The following is a 14,106-nucleotide window of genomic DNA, read 5'->3' on the forward strand; positions in this document are numbered from 1 at the left end:
CAGCCTAGAGGTTGGAGGTGAAAGGAAATGTTTCAGGGTAATGAAAAAAATCCTTTGGCCAAATTTGTGATCATGAACAGTTACCCTGGGGAATTTAAACCAGCTAAGTCTTCCGCAGCCTCTCTCTCTCTCTTTCCATATGTGCGATACATATACATAACACATGAAGCCAGGGCACTTTGTAATGTGAAGGCAGAATGTACAATTTCTTTAATTTACTCGCACCTTTATTTTCTCTGCACAGTAGATGCCGGGTGTACTTTTGGAGAGCAGGGAGAAAATTATGTGATCTGTTCCTCGGATTGGAACAGATTGCTATACAAAAACACTCTAGCACTGTTGTTGTTGTTGCTGTTGTTTTTTTGTTTTTGTTTTATTAAAAAAACATATCATTCTTTTAGTCCCAAGCAAGGCAATTTCCGTCCACACTGCTTAATCCGCCCCCCCCCCTTTTCTGGCAATCTTCATGCCTTCCATTATCATCAGCTGATGTGCACATGCTTGATTTTGATCCCATTCAGTCTGTTGTGGCTGAAGACTACAATTACATTGGTGACACAGAAGTTTACTTTGCATTTAAAGCTGCAAAGGCATGCAAGCCTTTGAAGGTTAGGGTGATTTTTTTAAAAAAAGAAAAACAACAACCCAAAAACCCCCATAACAAACAGCATTTCAACACAGTTTTACTTTGATTCCAAAGGGTTGGATAGCCTAATCCAGTGTTTCCCAACCAGTGTGCCTCCAGATGTTTTGGGACTACAACTCCCATCATTCCTGACCACTGGTCTTGCTAGCTAGGGATGATGGGAGTTGTAGTCCCAAAACATCTGGAGGCACACTGGTTGGGAAACACTGGCCTAATCCACAAATCAATTGAGGCAGAGCTTTGTAGCTTAAGTTGCCCTTAAGCACATTTAAACATAAGATGTAGGACATGCTCTGGAACCATGTCAATATTTGGGGCTCTCTCAGCTGGCGATTGCCACAAAGATTCACTTTCTCCTCCTCCTAACTCCAGGCAGGAGGGAAGTATCCTGTATCAGTAGCCGGGTCTGCCTTATTGGTTCATGGCTTAACAATGTAATTTCTGAACCTGATGTGTCTCAAATTTCAGCGGCGCCCCGTGTGATGCCAAAATTCAGCGTCTGACTTTGCATTCTATGTCAAAGTTGTGGCACCCTCTGCAGCGTCTCCGAGTGTGACTGAACAGGTTGTGCTTCCCTATATCCGCCTTTGCACATCCCTGTGGATGTGTAACTGATATGTCCAGCGGACTGAACGAGGAAGTCTTGGTGAGTAAGAGAACTCCACGGATGTAGACGTCTTTGTTTCCTGAAAGATTGTGACAGAAGCATTTGGAATATGGATTGTAACAAAAAATGTTTAGAACTGGAGTGCTAAGGCTGTAACACACCTGAGAACTTACGTTTTTATGTGTGTCGGAAGCCGCCCAGAGTGGCTGGGGAAACCCAGCCAGATGGGCAGGGTAATAATAATAATAATTAATAATAATAATAATAATAATAATGGAACTAAATTTCCAGAGGCAGTGCCAGGTTTCCCCCTCCCTGCACCCCAACCCCAGTAGAATACCTTCTGGGGGTCCTTCCACTGCCAGCCCCCCTCCTTTAACCTTTGTTGGCTGATAGGGTTTGCCTGCTGAGCTCCACCAATGTACAACACTGCCAGCTTTCTCTACACATTGTCACTGACTTCCCGCCCACCCTCCCACTGTTACTGTAGCCCTTTATAGGTAAAGGTAAAGGACCCCTGACAGTTAAGTCCAGTCGCAGACGACTCTGGGGTTGCGGCACTCATTTCACTTTACAGGCCGAGGGAGCCAGCGTTTGTCCGCTTCCACACACAGTTTTTTTCCGGGTCATGTGGCCAGCATGACTAAGCCTCTTCTGTCAAAACCAGAGCAGCACACGGAAACGCCATTTACCTTCCCGCCAGAGCGGTACCTATTTATCTACTTGCATTTTGACGGGCTTTTGAACTGCTAGGTTGGGAGGAGCAGGGCCCACTGTAGCATAGCTGCCAAGTCTCCCGTATTTTTTTGCGGGAAACCCCCATATTTTGTTAGCGTTTCCCGCTGTTATCCCGAATTGATTACATCCCGTAAATATCCTGTAAAGCTCCTGCCGGCAGTCATGTCCCGGCTCCCGGCTGTCCGGGCATGTCTGGACATGCGCAGAAGCGATCTCTGGTGCCCAGACATGCAGACAAGGGCAGCCCGGCACCGGAAGTTGCTTCTACGCATGTCTGGACATGCCCAGACAGCCGGGAGCCGCCGCTGATCCCAGATTTTTCAATCCGGGAGTTGGAGGGCATGCACTGTAGCCCTTTAGCCTAGCCACTTAGGCGGCTGACTGGCTTGCTGGATCAGGCAGGCAAGGGGAGAAGGCTGCGTGCACTAGCAGCTATGGCTGCAGATCTTCAGTGTCATTTTGGTTTAACTAACTACTCGACAGAAATTTAACCCAACAGCAAGCTCAGCCAAACAGATGCCAACTTTGGTGGGTCACAGAGCCTTGACTGCCAGCTCCAATATTTCCCCGAGTGCCACAGCTTGCTACTGCTGGCTGTTGCCATTGACCCAACACCACCCTGGCACCCTTTGGGGGGCTCGGGAGACAGGTTCCCAGGCCTGAGTTGCTACGCCTGACCCTAGTCACGACTCTGCAAGTTCCTCTCAAATCAATAAGCTTCTCATTCAAGAAAAGTCATCCAGGTTCCGGGTTTAGAATCAGAATATACCCTGAGAGATTAGGGTTTCCTCCCCTCTCAAACACACATTTCCCATAAGCCTTTGCACTGATAGTACTGAGGGGAACATGGGGGAAGAACCTTCACCTCATCAGCTACCATTCAAAACCTTTCCCCAGCCAATGCGACAGCAATATGTACGACATATAATTATAAGCTTTTCCTCTATTGGTGCTTTGAATGTTTACTCTCAGTTCTATAGTGAAAATTAACCCGAGGGAAGTGGCAGTTCCCCCCACCCCTGTGGAATGGATAACGAAAAGAATAAAAGGGGTCCCAGTGATTGACTAGATTATTCAGAGATGCAACAGAGCACCTTGAAAAGTCGGGCAGCAGGGCTAATATGGGCGTACACTCAGTTTCCTACATAATATCTGATGCAGACTCTGTAACTAAAACGGAATCATGTTAAATTAAGTGTAAAAATAAGTTGATTTAATTAAGCACAGAAAGACTTATTAGATATAATAAATGTTAAAAAGTCAAATGATGTGCAGTTACATTTCAGTTAACACTGTTCAACAAATGCGGTAAATTTATTCCTTTCAATAATGCTGTGTTTTGAGCATTTAATTAGATAAATAATATTTAATCACTTCAGCAAATTTGAACTAGAAGAATTTGCTGTCACCAAAGGTGAGACTCATACTTGCTAATATCTACCTTTAAAGGGAATACGGAATCAGGCAACCCGTCCTATGAAGCAGGGGGGGGGGGGTGAGGAGGCCGAGCTGAAGAAGTCAGTCTCCAGGCCTCATTAAAAATCAAGGTTTGCTAAACAAACTATTATTTACAGCGAGGAGTGTGCCTATTTTCCCGGGAAAGAGATTTCACATGTTTGCCACTTTCCGGCATAAGGCGCTGGAAGTATATTGTGAGGAAAGCCATTCAATCGATGTCCTATAATTCATCATATTACTGTTTCATTTAATAACTACTTTGCTGAAGTGATTGGCATGATTACAGGAAAATTACTTCAAATTATTCATCTCTTATCTTGCATCTAAGATGTCCTAAACTTGCATGATAGTTAACATAATGGGACCCTCTTAATTGCTAGTGCTGCAAGTCCTTCACGACTTAAATATGCCTTCTATGGAGAACAGCACTTTTTTTTGCTTTCCAAAAAATAATGGAAATACAGTGGGAAAGGCAACTATATAATATGCCAGCGTTTCCTTAAGGTGGCTCACTGCATTGGCAAATAAGGAAATGTCAGCAAGAATGCAGGCACACCTTTCAAGGAGAATCTGGGTTTTGACTCAGAAGGCAAGTGTGCTCAAAGAGCCTAGCTGGGAAGACAACATATAGAGCTATCCATTATATGATAAACAGAGCTGCCCCCACCCCCAGTATTGTTCTTGCAATAGAAGAGTGGGGCAATACATTAACTTACCAAACAAGCTAACAGGTATGTTTGCTTCCCAGCAATTGCATGTCTATGAAATGGACACAATTCCATTCCACACCTCTGTTCAGATAACAACACATCTACTCATATAATTCCCTGCCTGTGGCAGAACACTTCTTAAATTGTTATTTTTAAAAGGTATATCCTTATTAAATCTGGCCCTAGTGGGGAAGAACACATAGAGCTTCCTAATAATTAAGGACATGTGTTTTTCAGACCCTCCAAGTGTCCCTGTTTTCCAGGGACAGTCCCGGATTTACAGAAGACGTCCCGGTTTCTGATTTGATACCCTGGAATGTACCACTTTTCCTTTGGGTGCCCCTATTTTCATCAGATAAATTTGGAGAGTATGGAGTTATGCAGCCTTCTACAACCTTTAGAAGACATCTGAAGGCAGCCCTGTATAGGGAAGTTTTAAAATGTTGAATGTTTTATTATTCTTTTTATAAAATAATTTTTTTTTGTGTGCATGCACATGAAAGCTCATACCAATGCCAAACTTAGTTGGTCTCTAAGGTGCTACTGGAAGGAATTTTTTTATTTTGTTTCGACTACGCCAGACCAACACGGCTACCTATTTTTTATATATGTTGGAAGCAGTCCAGAATAGCTGAGGCAACCTAGTTAGATGGGCGGGCAACCTTGGTTCTGGAACACCTTGTGACTCAAACGTTTTGGCTCCTGAACAGAAGTGAGTGTTCCGGTTTGCGAATGTTTTTTGGAAGCCGAACATCCAACGTGGCTTCCACGGCTTCCGATTGAGTGCAAGCTATTGGAAGCTGGCTTTGGTTTTCAGATTCCGTTCGAGAACCAAGGTACAACTGTATTGGATAGGACACCCCTATTTTCATCTGAGAATTGTTGGAGGGTATGGCTTTTTAAATCTTTGTGATAGGCACCTTTTTTGTTTCTGTGATTTCCCATTATGCATTTCTGCTGCCTGTTCTATAGACACTGTAAAATGCTAAAGTCAAAGATGCAAAGACTTCAAGCATGAAGCTCCAAGTTTACATTACGTCAGCAAGCCTATCTGTTCAAAACAGGGATGTGGAAGGAAACCTTGTCCCTCGTATTGTGGGCTTAATCATTGGTAGAACGAGTTCATGCACGTTGCTTCGATAGAGTGGTTTGCAGAGGATGAAGCGCCTTGCAGAGGTTTCCTGAAGCTTAAGGCTCTCAATATGGACACAACTAGTGAGTTGCACTTCAAACATTACTTCCGTTGTGTGGAATCAGAAGCACAATGCATTAATGCTCCTGAAAGCCACACAATGAACATGCAGACTGCTTTTTAAGGCAACCTTAGAATGGCTGCCATTAATTTCTACTCTCCCTTAGGGCTGTGAAAAGCAGATGGTTCTGAACCACTTTGGTACATGTCTCTGTCTTCCCCTACTCTGGCCGCCTCCCTCCTTACATTTAAAAGCACACCCCTCAGAAGAGTCTGATGACTGTGCTTCCCAGAAGACAGTGGTACCTCAGTTTAAGTACACAATTGGTTCCGGAAGTCTGCACTTAACCTGAAGCGAACTTTCCCATTGAAAGTAATGGAAAGTGGATTAATCCGTTCCAGACGGTCCGTGGAGTACTTAAACTGAAGCGTACTTAACCCAAAGTATGAGTGCAATTGGTTCTGGAAGTCCATACTTAACCTGAAGCGTACTTAACCTGAAGCGAACTTTCCCATTGAAAGTAATGGAAAGTGGATTAATCTGTTCCAGACGGTTCGCGGAGTACTCAACCTGAAGCGTACTTAACCCGAAGTATGAGTGCAATTGGTTCTGGAAGTCCATACTTAACCTGAAGCGTACTTAACCTGAAGCGAACTTTCCCATTGAAAGTAATGGAAAATGGATTAATCTGTTCCAGACGGTTCGCGGAGTACTTAAACTGAAGCGTACTTAACCTGAAACGAACTTTCCCTTTGAAAGTAATGGAAAGTGGATTACTCCGTTCCGGACGGGTCCGCGGAGTACTTAAACTGAAAGTACTCAAACCGACGCATATAAACCGAGGTATGACTGTATTCAGACTCGAGTGCCTACACTTCCCAGAATACTCAGCAGCAGCATCAAGAAGAAAACCTGGAATAGAATGAAGGATTATAGCAAGAGGAGAGAAGGAAAGGAAGGGGAAAGAAAGGAATGGTCAAAGCAAGAGTGGTTTCTCTTGGAGAAAAATATTCTCCAAGAGTGATCGGCAGCCATTCGAAATGTTCATTTCCTTTTAGTATCCTTTCTTGGCTTCGGAGGTATTTCTATGGGGTAGGAGAGTGCTGTCTTCATGCCTCTTCTCAAAGAAGCAAGGATGGACATTCCATATTTTCCATAATTCTTTTCCACTGTGTCAAAACACAATCTCTCCATCTGGCATAAAGTTTAAATGCCTGCAAACTGGAAGAAGAAGAAGAAGAAGAAGAAGAAGAAGAAGAAGAAGAAGAAGAAGAAGAAGAAGAAGAAGAAGAAATGAGCTAGTTGTGTCAGTGTATATGCTGAGGGTCTAAATGTGAATAGAAACTTTATCACAGTGCCTCTCAGTCTCTCACCATTTTTTTTTTGTTAATTTATCATATCTAAACAGCAATTGAAAACCCCACATTACTGTATAAGATTGCATAAAAATAGATTCTCTTTTCAATCGTTTGGCTAAAAATAACCAGTTGGGGAGGTTAAAAATATCTCCTGAAAAACAGTTTGAATGTAATCATATTTGGTTCTATTTTTTTTAACAATGATTATTGCATTATTATTTAATTTTTTGTTTCTTTTTTTAGATATCATAAGGAAGACACAGAAAGATGCTTGGCATACCAGGTTTTTTCCTGGTTATGTCAAATCTTCTACTATTCCTTTGTAACATTATTTGATTTGTTTAATCCATCTAGGGCTGCTGTTGCTTTTGTGCTATTAGCACAAAAAGTAGCATTTATCCAAGGCCTGAAGGTTTCCTGGGGTGTGTTGCTGAGCCCAGCCTGCCACTGCTGATGTGCATGCTGGTCAATCTCTGCCCCACGTGGCACACACCTGGCAGACATGTCAAGAGTCCCTTCATCATGTCTAGATCTATGCATGCGTGCAGAGCCATATGAGGAGGATTTGATTGGCCAAAGACCCCCAATGATGTGGAGCATCTCTACATACAGACCTCTCTCTCTCTCTCTCTCTCTCTCTCTCTCTCTCTCTCTCTCTCTCTCTCTCTCTCTCTCTCTGTGTGTGTGTGTGTGTGTGTGTATGTCAGTCCTTACAGTGTCTGAATGTGTCTCCTGACCATGTTAGGGTTGGCAAGCACAAGTGAGTGACCTCAAGACCCTCTAGATGCTGGCTAAATGCTCATCAGGGTGATTTCACAGGATCATAGAATCATAGAACTGTAGAGCTGGAAGGGACCCAGAGGATCAACTGGTCCAATCCCCTGCAATGCAGGAATATGCAGCTGTCCTTTGCAGGGATCAAACCTGCAACCTTGGCATTATCAGCACCTCACTCTAAACCAGGCATCCCCAAACTGTGGCCCTCCAGATGTTTTGGCCTAATTCATTTGAAAGAAAGAAAATAGTTAAGTGTGGTTATAATGATGATGATGATGCCCCCTTTTGCATATAACCCAGGCATCCCTAAAAACTGTGGCCCTCCAGATGTTTTCGCCTACAACTCCCATGATCCCTAGCTAACAGGACCAGTGGTCAGGGATGATGGGAATTGTGTCCAAAACATCTGGAGGGCCGAAGTTTGGGGATGCCTGCTCTAAACAACTGAGCTATCCAGGCTGACAATATTGACAAGGCTGACAAGACGCTGACAATATTGACATTGCTGAAAATGTCCCAAAGCAGTACTTTTTAATAGTTTTAATACACCCATTTATTTATTTAAATATATATATACAGCTACCCCCCCCAAAGGGGGGGGTTATAATAGATATCCTGAACAACAACACTTTGTTATTGACGGGTTTATTGTTTTAGTGGCTGTGACAATGGTGACCTATGGCATTTTATTATTTTGCACTTAATGCTTGGTTTTTTCTGTAAAAATGTTGCCTCTTGACCCTCAGTACTGAATGATGCTCCGGCACACACACAGACAAGGCTGGATCTAATGTTCTACAAGTGGAAGTGTGCTTGCACAATTCCAAAAAGCATGGGATGTGAGGTGCAGGATACTGTGGTGGGAAGGTAAAGGGACAAGGGTGGCGCTTTGGTTTAAACCAATGAACCTATTGCGCTTGCCGATCAGAGGGTTGGCGGTTTGAATCCCCGCGACGGGGTGAGCTCCTGTTGCTCTGTCCCAGCTTCTGCCAATCTAGCAGTTTGAAAGCATGCCAGTGCAAGTAGATAAATAGGTACCGCTGCAGCGGGAAGGTTAACAGCCTTTCTGTGCACTCTGGTTTCCGTCACGGTGTTCCGTTGCGCCAGAAGCTGTTTAGTCATGCTGGCCACATGACCCAGAAAGCCGTCTGTGGACAAACGCTGGCTCCTTCGGCCAGAAAGCGAGATGAGCGCCACAACCCCATAGTCGCCTTTGACTGGACTTAACAATCTGGGGGTTCTTTACCTTTACCCTACTGTGGTGGGAAAAATGTATTGCAGAAAATCTACTTGCAAAAGAATGCTCTGCATAATTTGTGGTTATTTCCCCTTCCTTCCACTGCCCCTGTACTCATGCTTTTCAAGAGAGTCCTCTGGTCCTCTAGAGCAGTTTTTTTTTTTTGAGGTGTGCAGGAGGACAGAGTGGGGAGGATATTACAGGGAAGTTGTAATGTATGGACAGCCTTCTGCTTGCACACTTTGGATCCAACCCATGGGGTTATTCCTTTCATTTATGGGAATAACTGCAGAACTGTTGCATAAGCAAGAATCAGCAGGAAGTGGTTAATGGCACTCATGTTCATTTCAATGCAGCTCTTGCAGAACAAGAGAGGATCTTCTAGATAGATGTTATCTCAGGGGTCTGGAACTATGTATCAGTGCCCCTACGGCCTAGAGAACAAATTCCAGAATGGCTCCATTGTTCTCTGCTTGTCCACATGGCTGAAAAGACCGGGCATGGGTCCAGCAGAGCCTGTGAAGTCCATATAACGGGCTCCCTGTATTTTGTCCTACAGGAAAACCTGTCCACCTTTCTGCAGGATAATAACTGCATTCACAGTTGTTCTGAGCTGTGCTGAGTTACTAGAAGATGAGAAAATCAACTTTGATGACCTTCCACCTCGAAAAATTAAAGTTTGACTAGCCCAGTTTCACAAAAACTTATGCATGCCACCTAAAATGTGCCAAAATTTTCTACCTACCAGGAAAACTGTGTTTCACCTAAGGAGAGAGATGGACTGGTGGAAGAGATGAGTTTTATATTCTCAAATATGGAAGGTTCAACACTGTATGCTCGTCTCCAGTGTTTGTAGCTGCTGCCTAAGGGCTGCTAGCTCTTCCTCCATTCAGTCTTAGGTCTGTGGCCAAATGCAGGCTCCATAACTTCGCCGTCAGCTAGGGATGGAAGGATCTGTCAATTGCAGTCCTTTCAATTTCTTATTTTTTAAAATTTTAAATTCAGTTTTCCACATTTCTGTAGCAATTCGCAAATTTTGTTTTTTTAAAAACCCTCACGAAAATTCTTCTGCATTTTGGTAGAAATTTCTCCTAAGAAACACGTATTTGAATACAGTTTTGATTAATGTACAAATATTTGCCTGCAATTTCTCCCAACATAATGCATTTTTAAATGCTATTTTCACTATTGTAATCATTTTTATACACACTTTCACCTAACAGATGGATTTTTGTAAACACTATTTGGTTGGAAGCTGTGCAGCAAATTTCAGATAAGTGCGAATTTCAAAAGATCTGCCCACGCTTTAAGATCTTCCCCAGAGGTCCTTTCCTCCAGGGGCCTCTTCTACTGTTTTCCACCAAAGGTTCAGCAGTGGAGCTTCACCAAGTGCCTACATTTCAAACCTTTTCAGTGCCAGGGGAATTTTTGCATTTTATTTTTTGCATTTTATTTTTGAAGTGGGTTGTAATGTTTTTCTATCTATTGGAAGCTGAATGGCTGGGGGAACCCAGCCAGATGGGTGGGACAAAAACAAACAAACAAATTTATTTATTTATTTATTTACTTAATGTTGTTTCATTACTGCTGTTTGTATTGATGCAAGTTGCTGTATTATGGGTCAGCAAACTTTTTCAGCAGGGGGCCGGTCCACTATCCCTCAGACCTTGTGGGGGGCCGGACTATATTTTGAAAAATATATATAAATGAATGCATTCCTATGCCCCACAAATAACCCAGAGAGGCATTTTTAAATAAAAGAACACATCCTACTCATGTAAAAAAAATGCTAATTCCCGGGCCATCCGCGGACCAGATTTAGAAGGCAATTGGGCCGCATCTGGCCCCCGGGCCTTAGTTTGGGGAACCCTGCTGTACACCATCCTGGAATCTTCCTAGGATCAAGGGTGGTTAGTATATATATGCTTCAATCACTAAAAACTAATGAAAAAGATGATGATGATGATTTGGAACACTGGCAAAGTAGAGTGTCACATCATATGGACGGACCCCCGCTGTTCTTAGAGCTGCAAAAAGCTTTTCAGATTATTTCATTTGCACCGCACATTCCCCCCCCCCGCCCCGGAGTTCAAGGTGACACACGGCTCTCTTCCTCCCAATTTCATCCTCATGACAACCCTGCAAGGTAGGTTAAAGTGAAAGACGGTATACTGGCCCAGTATCTTCTGCTGATCTAATTTTGGGTATAGACTTGTGTAGGGTCCGCTGGGCAGTGGCGGTGTCCCCCATGTTCATTCACTAGATACACAAAGGTTGCTTGAAATGAGTAGTTCCATGCCTGCTGAATTGAAGGAGTCCATCTGCACACACAAACCAACTCTTCCCATTGAATTGAATGGGGGCGATCCTGTGCTCTTGAGAAGTATGCTTCAGTGCTGTAGCTACTGGGAGGGAGGGGCTAGCACAGTTTTTTGCCCCAAGTGAGGCACCATTGAAGCTCCCAGACTGTGTGTGTGTGTGCGCACAAATATGTGTTGGGGAGCTGCCAAACTGGGTCTTTGACCCCGGATGAAATAAAGTCTAGTTTTGCCCTAGTTTAACACTGGTTAAACACAGATTTCAGCACCAGGGTGAGAAATTATAGTCATTTTTGTCATGTAGGAAGCATTATCAGAGGACATCTAGATTAATGACTTATAGTTGCTGAATTTTAACCACTTTTGCAAGACTCTAGAAGGCCCTCCTTCTATTGCTCCAAAAATACTTCCAAAAATCCAAAGTCAATGGCAAAGAACCCATGGTCTCATGTTCCTCAGAGCTTTGCTCAACTTCCAACATTAGACAAAAATTGGATAGACGCAAAAGCAAACATTTTGAAAAATCACATCTTAGCAATGCTATAATGATATGTATATACACATTACAAGCTTATTATGCAACTGTGGTTTAGTAAAAAAGTAACAATTTCTCTCAATCAGACTACAGAATATAGAAGTATACATACATATTCCCTGCTCCAAGACAGCTATTTTAATTCCCCAACAAAAGGATCAGTAACATTTTTTAAAAGGGAAAAAAACCTGAATAAAATAAAAGTCTTCAAAATGTGCTTGTGAAAATTCATTCCAGGTTTGTTACATTTGTTACTTTGATGTGGACTTCAGAGGCTGCCTTCATAATGTATTTTGCACATTGCACACAAAAAAATTGGACTTTTCGGAATACTATTCCGCACAATTTAAAGGCTACTTTAAACAACAACAATGGCAACAACAACACAGCTTGTGTTTAAATTTATGCCACTCCACAGAGAGTAACGTAATTAAAACAAATTTACATTTCATTAAGGGAAAGAGATAAAACTTTTTTTAAGGACCCCCCCCACACACACACATCCAAGCTTCTTGGTCTATTTTAACACAGTGCTACCTTTCCCCCCCTTCTTCTTTACCCTGTTAAAAAGAAAAGCTATGGGCCTAGTTCTGTCATGGCGGTGAGCAGGCAGTTGGATACGGTAATGCATGCCTGGAGCCTTCACCAAGGATGATAAGCCTGCATGAATTTTACGAGTCTCAGTATCAAGGTTGCCCTCGCCCAAGGGATTTAAGAATAAGGGGGGGAAAGAGAGAAGGCAGATGTATGAATAACTGGCATTGTAAATCTTCACCGTGGCAACCTACAGCTAGAGAAAGTCTGTGATGGGTTCATGACTTGAGAAGAAAGCGACACAGCAGAATGTGAATGGATTTTCTTCAGCTACTTAATACACTGCTTAGACCAGCTTAAGGGTGTGTGTGTGTGTGTGTGTGTGTGTGTGTGTGTGTGCGTGACAGAGAGAATATGTGTGTGAACGTATGTGAGTGTGCATGGGGGGGGCATATTTGGAGTTACTAGTGTTATACAGCTTTCCAGCTTTGAGAGGGGAGTGTCTGAGGGAGGAAGGCTATTTAATCTTCGATACAAATGACTGGATTTTGCTGTTGGAGGGTGGGGTGGGGGGAAAGATCATTGGGGAGGCGTCCTGAATTATGCAAGCGTGCAGCAGCAACAACAACAACAACATCAACAAGCAAATTGGGCCCTCAACAACGCGGCGCAAGGTCACAGCAGAAGTCACGAGAGCAGGGTGAGGTGTAGATGGCTGGAGGTAGAAAACGGATCATGATGAATAGCTTCCCATTTTGCAAAATCTGGTACTTAATGAAAATAAGATGCATTTGAGTTGTCTGTGAACACCTGATTCCCCTCCCCTCCCTCTCTTCCTGCTCTCGTTCACTCACTCTCAGGTCCCGCTGATGTATGAAAGCAAAGACTGACTCTAATTGCACAATTATAAAACGGAAATGATGCAGGTTTGGCAACAAGAGAGAAAGGAGGCAGCTCAATAACATTGTTTAATAACAAGCAAATAAAGCTCGGAGGGGAAAGAGGTGGCTATTCCTGCTTTAGACTCATTAAGGAATCTGAAACATATTGTAAAAGAGTGATATTTAATTATGGAATGGACTGATAATATGGAGCAGGGCCTCACTGGGAGAAATAGACCCCTATGCTCCGAGGAGCTAGCAGCTCCAAACATCAATTACCATGATTATCAACCCGGTGCTTTAAAAATGCGCCCTCCTTAGTATTCCATCAGCGACCCGTAAACAGGCGCAGGCATAGGCATAGGCTAAATTTATGGGCACAGCCAGCCAGGGCCAGGTGGGGAAGCCAACCTCCCATTGGTGACACCTCAGCGAAGGAGTACAGAAGGGAAAAAAGAAAGAAAAATCTGTCTTCCGCGTTGCCGAAAGAGCAATTTATTACTGAGCATTTGCTGGAGACAGCATTTGTTGCCCTGCTGCCTTTTTTGCCTCTGTTGGCTGTCTGAATGAGAAATGGGAGTATATTAACCATCTTATGGGTTACACAAGATGGCTTGGCATGGTCCCATCAAACTTAGTGGTGCTCAGGCGGGTCAAAGGTCAAGAGAGAGCATTAGCGGCAGAGATTTAGAACCTGGCACATTCTCTTTAACCTTAACTGCTGGGAATGGAGAGGATCACTTTATTTCTGCAGTCGAGAACTCATTTGCACCGAAAAGACATTATAGGGAGGGCCTTTGCATCCTACTCGGAGGAGATAGAGAAATTTATAATGGACAGAGAAGTAATATTCCGAGGGAGGTGTGTATATGTCCCAAAATTAATTCAAGAAATTGTTTTGCTTTATGGTGTATTCACACCAGAAATCAGTTCATAATCAGTGTGTCTCCATATCTAAAAATAAGGTGGTGGGGGGCGGATGGGTGGGTGGGACAATATAGGGTAAAATTCATGCCGTGCGCATTAATGAGATGTCTCATTTTCCTGTTTGAGAAAAATTCCCTTTTTTGGGTGCGATTACATCCCAGGCACCTTTGAGGGTATCTCATATTCC

The sequence above is a fragment of the Zootoca vivipara genome, chromosome 4, assembly GCF_963506605.1.
Source record: "Zootoca vivipara chromosome 4, rZooViv1.1, whole genome shotgun sequence".
In the NCBI taxonomy this organism is placed as follows: Eukaryota; Metazoa; Chordata; class Lepidosauria; order Squamata; family Lacertidae; genus Zootoca; species Zootoca vivipara.